Source organism: Sinocyclocheilus anshuiensis, unplaced genomic scaffold (genome assembly GCF_001515605.1).
Source record: "Sinocyclocheilus anshuiensis isolate Anshui unplaced genomic scaffold, SAMN03320099.WGS_v1.1 scaffold1316, whole genome shotgun sequence".
Classification (NCBI taxonomy): domain Eukaryota; kingdom Metazoa; phylum Chordata; class Actinopteri; order Cypriniformes; family Cyprinidae; genus Sinocyclocheilus; species Sinocyclocheilus anshuiensis.
Genome location: NW_015542553.1, coordinates 2039760 through 2056156, shown reverse-complemented (window position 1 = coordinate 2056156; position 16397 = coordinate 2039760). Strand labels below are relative to the sequence as shown.

The window sequence follows — 16397 nt, the reverse complement described above, 5'->3', positions numbered from 1 at the left end:
GCATTCGAGCCCAGTTGTCAATGGGCTGTTTGTGCGCTGATGTCAGATTTCGTTCCTCGAGTGTGAAGGACAGTCTCATTTGTTCTTGTTTATTAGATATCAAATGTAGGAGCACAAATGGCCCAGTAGGTTGCCATTTATATCACACTGGTGTGCTACCATGCGAGAACGCGCTCTCTCTGAGACTGGATTTGCTTGATTGGGCTTTCTCAGCTAGCAATGCGCGTCTGCTCTTTGTGTCCATATGCCCATGTTTCCTCTGTCTGTGTGTCTTTGATTCCAGTGGCAGCTATGGATCCGATCATAAAACCCTTTCCTGTTTTCCCACTCATACCCCTGCTGCTGCTGCTGCTGTGGTCTGGTCAAATGAAAACGGGCGCAAACACACTACCTCATACCCTGCCAACCGTGGTCCGGTGGGGCATAAGCCAGCAAACCCCACTAAATCAAGTGAGGCCTCATGGAGATTAATGACTAGAATGGGTGAGATGACATTTATGAGAAACAACACAGGCCATCCGTATTTGATGAGGAAAACGAGAGTGCTCAACGTTGCATTGCATTGGAATTCACTTTTATTTTCTTCCATTCGGTCTGATCAATACCACTGATGTGGAACTTGAGGACCAACCAGCTGTTAACACAACTTAATTGAGTAATTTATCTTTCAAATCCAGACACTTAACCGCTATCTCATGTGTTGTTGGAAAGAAGCAATTGTTTTTGTCTTTTTCACTTAAAGGGATAGTTCATCATTTACTCACCCTCATGCACTCATGTTCCAAACCTGTATGACTTTTTTTTCTTTTGTTGAATACAAAAAGATTATTTTGAAGAACACTGGAGTCTAAACAAGATTGGACCCCACTGACTTTTCTCAATATCTTAATTGATTACTTGCCCTAAAATTGACAATCTCCTTGGAATTGTCAATAAGTGTTCTTTTGTTTAAATGTTGAAAGCTGTTCAAAGCTGCTAGTTGGTTCAGGCTTGCGGGGCCAAGATCTGATTTACGAACATCCCGTGTCTTGGGTCTCTGTGGAATTTGGCTCCTCATGTTTCAACCATGTTTTGACCAAATCTTAGATTGTCTGATTCGGTCTGATACCCTACAGTGTTTCAGAGAAGAAAGTAAGTCATACAGGTTTCGCACTGTTCATCAGGGTGAGTAAATGATGACAGAGTTTGAATTTTTTGGGTGAACTATCCCTTTAATAAAGACAATTTTCAATTATAAGACTCATTTTCAGGAAGAAGGATATTGGCATACAGTGTTAAGGGCCAGTTGTTTCTACAAAGCGGCCAGTATTGGAAGTTATCAGAAGATAGAGCCAAATTAGAATGGATTAGTCACAGATTTAAGCATGTGAACCGCTTTCTCCCAGACCGCAGACCTCCGTGCTTAATGTTCGTGATCAATGTCCCTAGACAGCACTGAGAGATGCTATTCATCGTCATTACTGATGCAGCTTTTTGTGTGAGCACGTGTTCAAGTCTAAATGGAGACCCGAAAAAAGCAATAAGTTGTGGTTGCACAATTTTAGCGCATCCGGTGTAATTTTACCAAATAGTGTTAGCTTTATTGGTTCCAAAACCACTATAGCAAAAACAGTAACTATTCTAAACAGGTTTCCTGAAAACATCCCCCATTTGTCATTGGTCGATCAAACAGATAGTGCTGCCATTGGATGAGCCAATGTTGCTATGTTGGACTGGTCAGGATGCTCAAACAAACAGAGCAATGTTTTGAATACCAATGTGATCAATCTACAATTAGTTTATAGTTTTTTTGTTTTGTTTTTAGGTACTGTAGACTTGGCCGCAATATGCAGTGATGATTGGGTAAAACGTTTTTCTGTTTTGTAGTAACTATAGTGAGGATTTTGTCTTTGGCACTATCAAGAGATCCATTTTTACATGCTATAATTTAATTAGAGACTATGACTAATTATTTTCCTTAGAAACTCCATGGAGTTTAGATAGAAGACTGAAACACTGTCAGCCATCCATGGTATCAAATGTTAGATATTTTTAATGGTTCAAAGATGAGATTCGGTTTTGGCTCAGTAGTTTTTGTGTATCTATTTTTTATGAGCAAAGGGCTTCAATTCACTAGACTCCAATCCTAATCTCCTCACAAATGGACAATTCATGTATTATTATGTTTAGTAGAGCCATCTTTCAAACATTATTTTTTGGTTTTCACATGAACCAAATGAACTGAACTCAGACGTCAGGTTGAATCAGGTCTGCGCCATAAGATCTAGTGTGAAAATACCCTTAGAGGCATATTCATTTTATTGTGGTACCATTTAGAAACATTGCACTTATGAATTCTTCACACCGACATGTGTCCTTTTTCCCATGATTTTTTTGTATTTAATGAATCCTTGATTTTTTGAAGTCATGGACAAATGATTAGTGGACGTCTCGTCATCTCCGCTTCCTCTCTTGGTGCGTATCATGTACAGTTGTATGGCATAAATATTATGAAAAACCTCCAACGAAAATTATTTATGGATCACAGATTGACATTATGACTGGAAGCCAAAAGTGATGCTGAAACCGAAAGCTGATACTGATTTGAGTAATGCCAAGTATTCTGCTGAGGTGCAGCAATTTTTACCCCACCGGAGTAGATCGGGTCTCCGGATTCATTTGTGCTCACTGGGGACAGGTGATCGTTTAATCCCATCCCGACATTGCCAGGGAGGAAGTGTGATGTGCTCTTTCGAAGCACGAGCTGTGACAGGAACACAGACAAGAGGTTCTTAATAGGCCCATGGGGAGACAGGGATACCAGTTATCAATCAGAGACGAGCAGAGAGCCAACACAGTTTAATCATTAACACACACACACACTCACTTTCAAAGATGCAACTGTATACGTTATCCGTGTACCTTCAGTGCTCTGCTCTTTTTTTTAATCGTAGTAGTGCACAGACAAGATACGTGCTGCATAGACTGTTATTTAATCAATCTACTGCAATGGAAATCCATTATCTGAGCTGTTTTTGACAGATATGATCTGTGGTCTGAGTGTTGCTGCATGTTTTCTGAGTATTTGGCATATCAAATAATGTTAATATTACATTTCTTCATTTAGCAGACTCTTAGCAAATTACTAACTGTAATAAAGGAAAAAAAAAAAAAACACCAGACACAACCAAAAATGATAAGCTAATCAAGGCATCATGAAGAAAGATCAAGTTACATTTCAGTTACCATAGAGGACTAAGAGTGCAACTTTAAAATGAATAAACAACTGACAAATAAATAAACATTTATACATTTACATGTTAATAATACAATTGAATAATACATTATCCATTTGTCAAAGATAAATATTTTTTTATTTAAATTAAATTATTAATTTACTTTTAATATTTGACTATATACTATAAAACATGAACTAGGCTAAATAAATAATTCTATAATTATAATAATATTATAAAAATAATTCTATAATAATAAATATTTAATATTTTTGTCTAATTATAAATGATAGAATTATAATTTGTTTTAAATTGTTCTATGTTTAAAAATGTATTTATTTTTTTATTTTCAAGTTAATAAATTGATAATTTCTTATATTCTTTTAAGTAACAAAATCTTCATCCATTTGCCAAAGGTTTTTTTTTTTTTTATTCATTTACTTGGGATATTTAACTATGTACTATAAAATATGAAGTAAGCTAAACCGTTGTATAATTTAATTCTATAATTTTTTAATAAACTACTAATAATAAAATAATAAATTTTCTAATTATAAACATCTGTTTAGTAGTAAATATTAATGATATAATATTTATCATTAGTCATTATAATATCTATATTTTGCATTTAGTTTAATTTATTTCTATTAGTTTTAGTTATTTTTCAAATTCATTTCAAATTGAAATCAATTTGATTTTATAATTTTTAAGCGGCACATTAGGAAAACTGGAAATGTATAGAATGTTGGCACGTTGAGATTTGCTTTGTACGTCTCTCTCCTGTACAATAACCTCAATGCTCGTCTTCAGATTTAGGCAACGCTGTTAGAGCAGGATGGTGCGCTCAACACATTTCCCTTGGGACCCCGACTGAATGCAATGACCTTGTGAGGGATTTCAAGAATTTTGAGTTGTGTGTGTGTGTGTGTGCTGTTTGGTCTTTGTTCACAGAGTGTGCTGAATCGACACAGTCTTGTCAGACATAGTGAACCATCGATCCAGTAGTGACACCCCTGATCCTAGGTATACACTTACATCCTCAGAGGTTGAGGTATGTGCTGAGAGCTGCAGAGGACTCAAAATCGCTGAGACAGAGAGAGTGCGCACTCATGTATGGATAAAACATTGCTTCATGCTGCAGGGAGAGAAGAGTGTCTCTGTAGACCTGAAACAGCCTGCCAACGCCCCACACAAAACCCTGCAGTGCTACTAGGGCGTCCACAGTGACAATAAAGCCCAATTCGGATGAGACTGGGTTTCCCTGAGGGTGTCAGGTAAATTGGTGTTTCACAGGCATATTTTGTGATTTTATCACAAAGATCTCTCAGTCCCTGTAAAAAGTTATGGATCAAAATACCTAGCACTTTTCAGCTAACAATTAAGCACTGGGACGCAGGTTCGAGTCCAGCCTGGGACATGTCATGTCCCGGATCCATTACTCTGTCTGTCCCACATCCTTTGTCGAGTCTGCACTGTCCTACATAATAGAAAAAGCAAAAAGGCTAAAAAATATATTTAGAAAAAATAATTAAAATATTATTATAATTATTATTATTTTAAAATATACAAGAAAATTCTTTATTATTATTATAAATAAATAAATACATTTTAGAATTTATAATGCATTTTATTCAAATTTTTGCTGGTAGTTCATTAAATAGATTGTATCATTTTTATTATTGGTATATTTGAAAAAATAAGTATATTAAACTAAGTAAAAAACTAAACAAAATGCAAAAAGACAATACAATAATAATAATAATAATAATAAATATTCAATTATAATATGCAAGCCAATTCTTTTAATACATTTTTTTAATATATAATTTATAATATATAATTCATATTGTTGATTATTAAATTGTTTGTTTATTAGTTTATTAATAAAAATACATTTATATGATACTATTATCATCATATTAACTTTATTGATCCCCTCTTTTCAAGTAAAGGCTGGAATGCACTACACAACTTTTTTGAAAAATCTTTTAAAATTTCAAACCACTAGACATCATACATTTACCGAAAAAAACTGGGCATCACACACTAAATGACTGAGAATCACACACACTACGAGACGTTCAAACTGTTCCGATCACAACAAACACACGCATGCCAAAAAACACATGCCTTGCTAGGAGGAGCAGGGAGACATATGACAAATGAAAACTATGTGTGTTCTAAAAATCGTCTGAAAATATTAATTGTATTTCATATCCTCAAATCTGTTGATCTGTGGCCATCATACCCTGTGATTTTCAATTAAATCTGTCAACTCAAATCTGCAGACTAGATCTGATTTTCAGCAACTAGCGTCAGCTTGTCCAGACTGTACATCTGGGCGAAAGTCGTGTAGTGTATTCCGGCCGTAACATGCATGCCAGTAAGTGTGTGTATTTTCAGCATTATTGCACCTGCTAATCCGTTCTCACCTCCCCCGACTCTTACCGCTCTCGTTCCATCTCAACATAAATTTACCACAATTACCCACCTCTTCACACACTCATACACACACACCAGTGCCACATCAGCCACTCTCCACATGATATGGAGTCATTTTCTCCTACTAGGCAGTAATTACCCCAGATAAGGGGCAATTAGAGCTGGTATTTGGTAATGACCGCCACTGGACATTTTTAATTACAGACTGATCTCACTTTGAGTTAGTACAGAGGGAAAAGATAGAGGGAGAAAGTGAAATAACAGGATAGACTCACACACCTGCTAGGTGAAGCCCCAGGAAGCTATGTGAAGTTGTATCACATCAAAAGGGGGACAGGTTCACAGACATTAAAATGTTTTATTTTATAATTTGGAACTTAAAATAAAAGAAATTACCAATTTATTCATTTAAAAATAGAACCATAAATCACTTTATTATTATTATTATTATTAATAATAATAATAATATAATATTCTTAAATATTTACATTTATATAAAATGATTATTATAATTAATGGATTTTTTAAATTGAATTTAAAAAATGTGTTTTTTATTCATAAAAAAAAAGATAAATATAAGTATTTTCACTAGTGATCTCAGACCTTCGTTCCTCACTGAATATAGAAATTCTTTCAAGTGAGTGGGAAAACAGAAAGTAAGAGCGTGTGAAAAAGACAGATGAACTTCTCTGTACAGGTGTATATGTCGGAGCTCAGGCTGATTCTCATCTGCACCCCGTATTCCTCTCTGGGTCACGACCTCGAGTGCCGCCATGGTGATGTGCACATCAGAGAGACAAAGGCCAAGGGTCGAGTCGCATGAACAGGGAAAGAATCCGAGCAAGCTTGAAAGGAGACCCCCATTTGCAGCCCGTCTCCACGCTTCACCCGGAAATAGTTGAGAAAATCTCAGCACACATAAACTGAGCCTCTGCTAGAGTAATCAGACAGCTAATCTTAAATCCCACTCTATTAATAAATCATTACTCTCACATCAGCACCCGGCTATATAAAATCATTAGGGCTGGGACACTGTATAAGGTCTCTGTATGACACCTCAGCAGGGGACGGTCTATGATTTCAGTCTTAGGGGGTCTCAGTTCAACCTGAGTGTGAGTTGATGTGAGTCTGAGAAAATATTTCTTGCCATAAGTGTGAGAGGTCACGAGTTCGAATTTAGCTCTATAGACAACTTTTTAAAATAATTAATGCACCAATCATTAAAAATCTGCTGATATAGATAAACTGATATGTTTTCATGTTATGGCTGATATCTGATAAATGACCAATATTAGAATACAGTTATTCTTAAAATAAATTGTTATTTAAATAGAAAAAAAAAAAAACACTAAAAACTAAAATCAGTTATTTTAAATACTACACGTGAATTTAGGCACCACAACATTATAGGATTTGTGTTTTAAAATTTAACTTTCAGTGTTTTCTTTTTTTAAATTTAATTTAATTTAATTTTCCAAAAATGTTTGCTTTTGGGATTGGGTTTAATTTATTAATTATAAAACTGAATTAATTAATTAATTACACTAAACCAAAAATTTTAATTCAAGGAATTCTTGAAATAATATGATTATTTACTTTTGGAAGCCTTTTGGAGTGTTTGGAATTGATTTTTAGGATTCAATAATTTATGAATAAAATGATTTATTTTATAATATTTTTATTAAATATAAAAATTATTGATACTGATAAAGCTATGATTTTTAAGGACCTTTTGGAATTCTTGAAATAATATTATTATTTCCTTTTGGAAGCCTTTAGGAGTTTTTGGAATTGATTTTTAGGATTCAATCATTTATAAATAGAATAATTTTATAATATAAAAAAAAATGTATTGATACTGATAAAGTTATGATTTTTAAGAGTGCTGGGATGAGATAAGGCTACTAAACCCCCCTAAATGGTGTTTAAAAATGCCTCTGCACCGCATCTTTCAGGATGGACTGTGTTCTTATAAAGCTCTGTTTGTGCAGTTATGTGTGTTTGTGGACAGTGGGTCCTCTAACTGCTCTTATAAAGGGTATAATGTAACCGGACATCTGATGAAGACGTTAGTAGAGAGTGAGGTCAGCGCGTGGACTGACGGTAGCCCCTCTGACCCTGTGAACTCTGACCTCAACTAAGTCCCGGGCTCCATATTTAGATCCCTTTTCTAGTAATTCCCTGGGGAACCTGGTCTGGAGGTATGCGTGTCCTTCATTTAAACACCATCAAACGCTTGCATGGCTTCATCCTGTGCTTCATCTCTTCTTTAACTCTCCTTGTGCCTTCTCCCTCTCATTAGCATTCATTAATACCTGTCATATTTCAGACAGTCGAATTTTTCTTGTGACAGGCTATAATTCGGCCTGTTGTTCTGCACCCGGATCCCACCTCCAAGATGCTCTCTTTCTCCACTTCTCTTAAACTTGCTTTCATCTAGACTGGCTGATAAAACACTGGGATGTAGATCAGTCATTTTAAGTGCTATTAAGGTAGTGATGTTATTCTTTGTGACGTGATGCCTGATTTTGCCAGAGGATGGAGTCGTTACGATAAGCCCCAAGCGCCGTGCCCTCTTGCGGTCATGTCAGGGCTCAGTTTTATTCAAAGCCATGATTCAACACTGTGAACGCAATGCCAAAAGACTTGACTCCTGCCCCAACGGCCTCATTTAACTTTTATTGCGTTAGAATGGCAGGCGACAAATGACGGTCATATGAGTGAAGGACAAGCCCAAAGAGCAGGCTAGGATCTCTATTTTCAGAACATAGTCTTAGCTTGTTAAAGGAGAGATTCAGTTGCCTAATTCAAACATACATTCTAACATACTGCTGACAGAATTATGCTTGTCCTACATTTCTACTCTTATCTATGCCTGTTTATTAGTGGTTCCAGTTCTCTAGCGGTAACATTTTTTTTTTAATGTACTTGTAAGGATTTTTTTTCCCCACTAAAAAGAAGTGGCTCAAAGAAATAATTTAAACCAGAATCAGTCAATGATCACACTGTGTGTTTATGATTCATTTAAAAAGAAGTGACTCATTGGAGTCATTTGTTTGGAAATTTAACTGCACTGATTGTGCTGTATATGTGATTCTATGTGATATATGCGAATCAGACTACACTTATTGCGCATTTTTTGTGATTAAGAGTTTGTAGCATTTTTGAATCATTTACAGAACTGAATATCATTTGGCTCTTGGAAATGGAACTAGTTTTGAATAAGAACCAGTTTTTCATTCCCAACCCATGCTGTTAATTGCAAACTGACAACTAACATACTAAATATAGATACTCTACTTGATATTCCTCTCGCTGTGTAACTTACATCAGTCGTGTCTGTAATCTAAGGGCTGTTTGGTTGCCTTGGATCCAGTGCTACAGCCTCATGATCTCCTGGCTAACAGAGCAGGGCGGATTTTGTTCTCTGGAATCCATCCCAAGGATGCATCTCAGAGACGAATAAGGCCAATATATCTTATCACCCTGTCCAATTAGAGCCAACATATAAACAACTTTATAAAAAAATGCTTCATCAGAAGATTTACGAAACCCGCTGATGCGAAGTGGGGCTGATGCCGTAGTCTTCCCATTTGAAATTGCTTTAATTAGATTGTCATTTTTGTTGTCCTGATATGTGATATATTTGGCCGAGATACAACTATTTGAAAATCTGAAATCTGAGGGTGCAAAAAAAATCAAAATACTGAGAAAATCACCTTTAAAGTTGTCCAAATGAAGTTCTTAGCAATGCATAGTACTAATCAAAAATTAAGTTTTAATATATTTACGGTAGGAAATTTACAAAATATCTTCATGGAACATGATCTTTACTTAATATCCTAATGCTTTTTGGCATAAAAGAAAAATCAATAATTTTGACCCATACAGTGTATTTTTGGCTATTGCTACAAATATACCCCAGCGACTTAAGACTGGGTTTGTGGTCCAGGGTCACATATGATCTAAACTATCCTTGATTTAGATGACATTAACGAAGATCATGCGCTCTGATTGATATCAGTGAGACTGCTAATGACCAGTGTTTTTTTTTTTATTATTTTAAAAAAGCTAAGACTATGTGAAAAAAAACTTGCCAACTGCTTGAGCTAAAAAAAAGCTTTAGCCCCTTAGTTGAGCAGTCAGCGTAATAGAGTTGAGTGTGGGATCCCTGGTCACTGAAGCCCAGGATCTAATTGGCTCCTTTGTGCAGCTCATTGAGCTGAAAGGTGTTGAGTTGCCCCTGTTAAAAGTGTGAAAGTGAGTGTCAAACTCAAGACAGATTGCTCAAGCTTACCTCTGCATTCTCTGCAGCTTTTAAAGGAGTAATGGCTGTATTTGGTGGAAGAACGTCCTAACGCATTTACCAGATGACAAATTAGGACCATCCAGGTCTTGCTTTCCAGAGGGGGCTACTACTTTCTGCTTGCGTGTGTGTATCGAATGGATCTTGGTTCTTTTAAGTCCTGTGTTGATGTGTCTGGGATTAGTTAGACGGGTGACCCGCATAAAAGTGCTGCTGGAAAGATCATTTGATGTCTTGGTCTGTGATCGCTCAACCATTTGTGACCGTTCAGTGGTGTGTCCCCTTTGTTTCCAGGCCCTCTAAAGACTCTACTTTTATTTCATTACATTTTTAATATACTGGCGCACACTATATTTCATTTTCTTGGCATACTAGTGCTTTTAAGTCAACAAAGTTCTAATTAGCAGACCCTTGTATCTAAAGCATCTTGAAATACACTTATTACACGGACAGTTCCTCTGGAACAACAAGGTTAAGTGTTTTGCTCAAAGGCACATGATGTTTTGTTCATGGTTCACCTCTTGTGGGGTTTCTGGACCAGTCCAGAACTACCTGACTTCACCACCTACAAATGAGGTAGTAAGTTAGTTTCTCACCAAGGTGATTTACAAAAATTTAAATACATAAATTGTGTTATGAAGATTTCAGCATGGGGACATAAATCAAATCAAGCACACCAAATGATGTAATAAATTAATAAAATAATAAAAAAAGCTTTTAATTATATATTTATTGTAATTTAATTAAAATAGTTCAAATTTAAAAGAATATATATATATATAATAATAATAATGAATATCTAATTGTTTTACCACTTGTTAATTTTTTTTTGTTTGTGTTTGTGAGCCCAGCAGACCAGGAATTCACTGGTTCTGTATTTTTGTGGAAGACTGACAGTAAAAGTAAATTGATGGTACGGTTGTCATGGAGATTTGAACACCTGCTGAGTCTTCCCAAACAGGTGGGCATACCACTGTCAATCAATATGTCGGCACCATCCCAAATGTACTTTTTGAATTTTGAAGATTCCACCCCCCCACACACACACACTATCTGACATATCAACATCACGTGTGCTTCCAGGCATGGCTTTTTAGGCGGCTGTAATGATTTTCTAGTACTTCATAATCATTTGTACATTATTCTTGTAACATGTCATGATGGCTTGATATCTTGTGATTGCATACTACAGTACTGTGCTAATGGATAATTTCTCCATTTATGATGGGAAATTGAAAGCATTCACAGCCATAATACTGTTTACAGACATACAGGAGCTAGAAAACCCAATTTCAAATCTGTCATCATGATGAACGAATTTTCCATGACAACGCTATTCCCCGCATGTCAGCATGGCATCTCAGATTGCCAGTCAGTTTAATGGTGTAAGTGTTTTCCTGGACTACCATCCGTCTGCTGTGTATTTTATGGGTTGTTTCATGCACGGGCCACAGAAAACAATTTGAGTGGGTCGAGCTGAGAGTGACGACAAGAACTTAGTCAGAACATCTGCCAGATCTTTAAATCTGATCCATTCATGTGAGTCTGAGAATAGTCAGCCAACACATCAGAGTCATACTTTGGCCATTATGGAGAAACAGAACTACAGAATGGAGGCAGACTAAATCAATGTCCATAAACTTACATCAGGCTGGAAGGTTGAAAAAAAGGCCACATAGTCAAAGAGCTTCCTCTTTAAAATGCCTTTGTACTCTGTGGGATACCATAACAGGGATCCTCCCCCATCAAAACACTGAGGTCTGATTTGCTGGCTATCCTTCCCTTCACTCTCTCAGCTTTCAGGTGGTTGTCATTGTCCGTCCATCAGAGCTTAGCCTGGGTCCAGTTTCTAAAACATTGATTAGGCCTAAGCCTGTAACAATAAACAGTCAGCTGGGCTTCAGCGGAGTTGTGTTAGCGTTTCTTCCATATGGGGGAGATAGCAACGCATGCTGGGTAATAGCTCTCATATGCCACCTCTCATTCCAGGAGTCCTGCAGTCCTAAATAAATTGATTAGTGATATGTAGACATGAATATCTAAAACACATATAGAAATACAGCTTTGTAACAAATTGTTGTTTAGGAAATACAGTGATTTATAAGTAACATGAATTATTCATACTCCATAGATAATAGGTAATGTCAGATTTGCTCTATATTCTTATGCATTCTTCTCAATGAAGTTAAATGTAAATAGGCTAGTGTATAGAGGCATTTTTTCATAGATTTCCCCCCCAAAATTCCCAAACATTATAATCCACATTGAGGCACAATGAAACTGAATAGTACAGCCATGAGACCTAAACAACTTGATTTTAGTGTGAAAAAATCACTTACTAATATTTAGTGGGTAAAGTTATATCCAGTTTTACAACTTTGTTGCCATGTTAATGCAATGCGGCTGCCATAAACCCTAAAACCCTAAAATGCCTGTAAAAATGATGAATTAAACAGCTTTTCAGCTGAAATAATACACATATTTCAACAGAATAATTAATGTGGTTTTATGAAAATATAAGCTTCACATTTCTGCTTTAGCCCTCATATTGTTTTCCAGCCATTTTGCCCAGGAGAAGATTTTCTTTTTCCTGAAAATGCTAATGTTATTGCATTGGACTAAAACTTACTGTCTATGCTCAGCTTCCCGAAAATTTTTGATAATTTTTTTTTAAATTGTCCCACTTGTGGTGTTCCCGGTCAAAAATGACCAGCCTATAAAAATTGCTTATAATCATTATGCTATATTATTACCAAATTGAATTCAAACTTTTTATCAGCTTTTCTTTCAATTATCACAGGTTTTGTATTCATTTTTGGAATTGATTGATCGTAGTCTAATATACTGCAGTTTCTGAGTGGACATTATCCACAACAAATGCTTTTTTCACTCATAAACTGAAAAACTGTTTAAAAGGCTGGTTATTTTGACCAGGAACATCAAATCATGTAAAAGGATTTTCAGCAAAGCACAAGGGTTAAAATGCTAAAAAAAAATGCCCCATTCACTTCCATATTAAAGTCCACACCAAAACCTTGTTTTTTGCATTTTCTGAAGAAAATGAGAGTCAAGCCAATTTTTTTTCTGTGGTAATAAACATTATACCACAAAAACTGTCAATTGAGCTTAACTTGTTCTAAACCCAAAATATGTATTTGAGACAGAGACGATGTTTCCCAGTTCACTGGGCCCCTCAACATGTATTCAAATAAGGCATTGTACCTGGTTGCACTTTGTCTAGTTATATAAGAGCAACTCCTGCGGGTTTTAGAGCTGGCCTCTTGTGGCTGTGATCATAATTTAAAGCTACATATTTGTTATGTGTGAGACAACCATAAATAACACAATATACAAGATCTAAGGCCTGTCACAGTTGGGCTTGAAGTGTTGGCGAAACAATGCATTAAATAATGTTTGGTTGATCAAGCTTTTTACTGAATAACTGTGACACAATAGGGATAAACAGAATTAGTTCTCCCATCTGGACTATATTTGTTTATCCTGTCATTATTTGTCCAAGCCTATTACAAACAATTAATATAGGATTACTTATTATGAAGCTAAAGCTTGCATAATTTATAACGCCAATATAAAGCCATTCATTTGGTGCGAAAAGAGAAGTAAACAAGGCTGAGAGCAACACATATTTATATTATCCCTCTAAACTTTTAATTGTCGGCCCCCCAGTGCAAAGCAGGAGCCAGATGATTAAAGCCTCCAAGAAATGATCCCTTGGCTTGGGCCGTGTCTGATACTCCAACACTGTTTGTTCCAAGACTCCTAGTCTCTACCAAAAACCATCAAAACTCATATTAAAGCCTAGTGTGGTGATTTAAAATAACTCTTTTGCGTGTTTATGAGAGCTGAGATGATCTATTTATGGTTTCACAGATATTATTGAACTATTTAAGGGTAACTGCTAAGACTTTGGTGGCTTGCCTGGACGAGAAGGATCTTAAAATAGGGCCATTTTCTTTTTATCACATGCTAGCGTAATTATGCAGTCATGTAGTTACAGCAGCAAGCCTCGGACAGGACTTTTGGCGACCCGTGGGACAGCGGCACTCTTTTAAGAGGCTGTTAACCATGAGTGAAATGCCTTTTGGGAGGTGCTCCAAACAATACATCATCGAACCCCACAATGTTTTGAAAATTGGGGGCAACTTTGTGGGTCCCTTGGGCTCTTTCAGTACCTGCGAGAATGACATGTCCATTCCCTCAAGTCTTCAACTTGATTGAGGAGAATGTTTTCGGGTTAAGTGCTCCGAAATGTTTGTGGTTTTTAATTTGGAGTTCATGACGAGCACCCAAACAATCTTGCGGCGGCCTCAGAATAACTTCCATGCTAGTGAAACCTGGTATGTAGGGAGAGAAGATGTCCCTCCGTTGATTTCCCCGCCGCATGGTTAAGCAATCGCGGCTAGTGTTGAACCATGGGAAAGGTAATCACGTCCACTGAAGTTCCCATTATGAGATTGTGGCTTCTGATCAGTCAGTATGGGTTGAGTGAGATGAGACAAAAGATTTCTCGGTTCATTAGCTATTGTTTGCTTTGCTATGCTAGGCTAAAAGACTGTACCCTTGTGAAAAAGAAGAATACTATAGCATACCTTTAAAACGAGTTCTTATTACAGAAATAACATACTTTAAAAGAATATACTTAAGTGCGAACTAAATGTAATGTGGACTTAATTGCATGCTATTTACAATTAAATTAAAACGTGTTATGGATAACTTCAAGTAGCACTTAAGCACATCTTTATATGTAATTTCATAATTACTTCTATTTGTCTTTGTACTGCCAAATATAGTGACAAGCATTTATGGTAAACTTAAATATATTTTAATGTAATTTCAATTGAAACTTGTATGTCATGTATTTAAATATATTTGTAATTACACACTACACAGCAAAATAAGTGCACTCCTTTAAAACATGACAAAAGACTTTGAAACATAAAGATTGAAAATGTACTTTAAATTCAAACTTTTAATTTGGCATTATTTGCAGTTTTAAGTTCTTAAGTGTTTTTTAAGTGTTCTTAAACATAATCACAAAAGTAGCCTTTTATTTCATTAATATTATATCTGCAAGTGCTGTACTTTTAAGATTTGAAGTACATTACAAGTGTACATTCAACACAATTAAGTACACTTTACAAATGTGGTCAACATTTTGTGGGATAAAATATGTAAATAAACATGGAAAGCCATTCAGAGTCACTCATTCACTTGAAGAGTGAATGAGACAAAAGCTTTCTCGGTTCATTAGCTATTGTTTGCATTACTAAATGCTGGGCTAAGAGACTAGTCAACATTTTGTGGTCTAAAATATGTAAATAAACGTACACAATGGAAAGTAATTCAGAGTCGCTCATTCAATTTGTAATTTTTAGCTTGGCATGCTATCGCGTGTTAATTAAAAAGCCCTCTCAGGTAATCACGGCTAAATGCTACAAAGTAATTGAATGCACAAGTATAGGAAAACTAAAAGACATCAGCTTTATGGTAGTAATTATGCTTGCAGTGATGGCATGCCTTGAAAAACAGGAACATGTTTGCAAATCATGGTCGTAATTCATCTTTAATTTAGATTAAGATGTTTATTATGAGTCTTATGTTACTTGTAATTGTTTAAATATGGGCTAACATCACGTCTCCTCTTTTCTTTGACAACAGAAATGTTGCAAATTTGGCTTGTGATGCAAAAGGACTGCTGTTGGCCACCCAGCAAATGTGATTGAACCGAGAGAAGTAATTCATCCAGGTAAGTGAATAAGCTAAGAGCTCTTACACAGCTGGAATGAATATGTTCTTGAGAAGAATCTGAGGTTTGAATTAGGGCTGGACAATAATTCAATATCAATATGTATCGCGATATAATTCTTTTCAATAACGGTGATATGATTTTTAAACACATTTCCGATATTTCGATATACATTACCAGTGTTTCCCATGCGTTGATTTATTTGTGGCATTTGACTTCGTTGAATAAACATTAGCACTGCACGTTTCAAAATCATAACGTGGCGCGGGTGTTTTATATGAATGTATCTCTGAAGGGAACCGACTGTCTTCAGAAAAGTTTCGATGACATTTTCATTTTATCTGATAAAGTAGCGTTCATGAGCGGAGCTGCTTTGATTACAGCCGTTACTGGAGAAACCGCAAGTTCTACCGCTCTCAATGCACCTCCTGCTGGCAGACAATCAGTTTGCATTTTAAATAAGCCCGTCTCTAGCAGCATGTTTTTGTTGTTGCTCTTTTTTTTTCTGCAGCAACTCCGAGCACTTTTCATATTCTTTATCCTGGCTGAAGCACATTTGTTTCAATCTATAACAATAATCAGCCGTCCTACATTACCAGTCAAAAGTTTTTGAACCGTAAGATTTTTAATTTTTTTTTTTTTTTAAGAATTCTCTTCTGCTCACCAA

The 16397-nt window shown here is 35.9% G+C and overlaps 1 protein-coding gene across 1 annotated transcript in view; it reads left to right on the top strand.

The window, feature by feature from the left end:
* LOC107694310 (semaphorin-3aa) overlaps positions 1 to 16397 on the top strand; it is a 98287-nt gene that overhangs the window by 5753 nt on the left and 76137 nt on the right. Inside the window, exon 2 of the mRNA XM_016493980.1 lies at positions 15643 to 15730. The gene's annotated coding sequence lies outside the window, so the exon portion shown is untranslated. The remainder of the gene's footprint in view (positions 1 to 15642; positions 15731 to 16397) is intronic.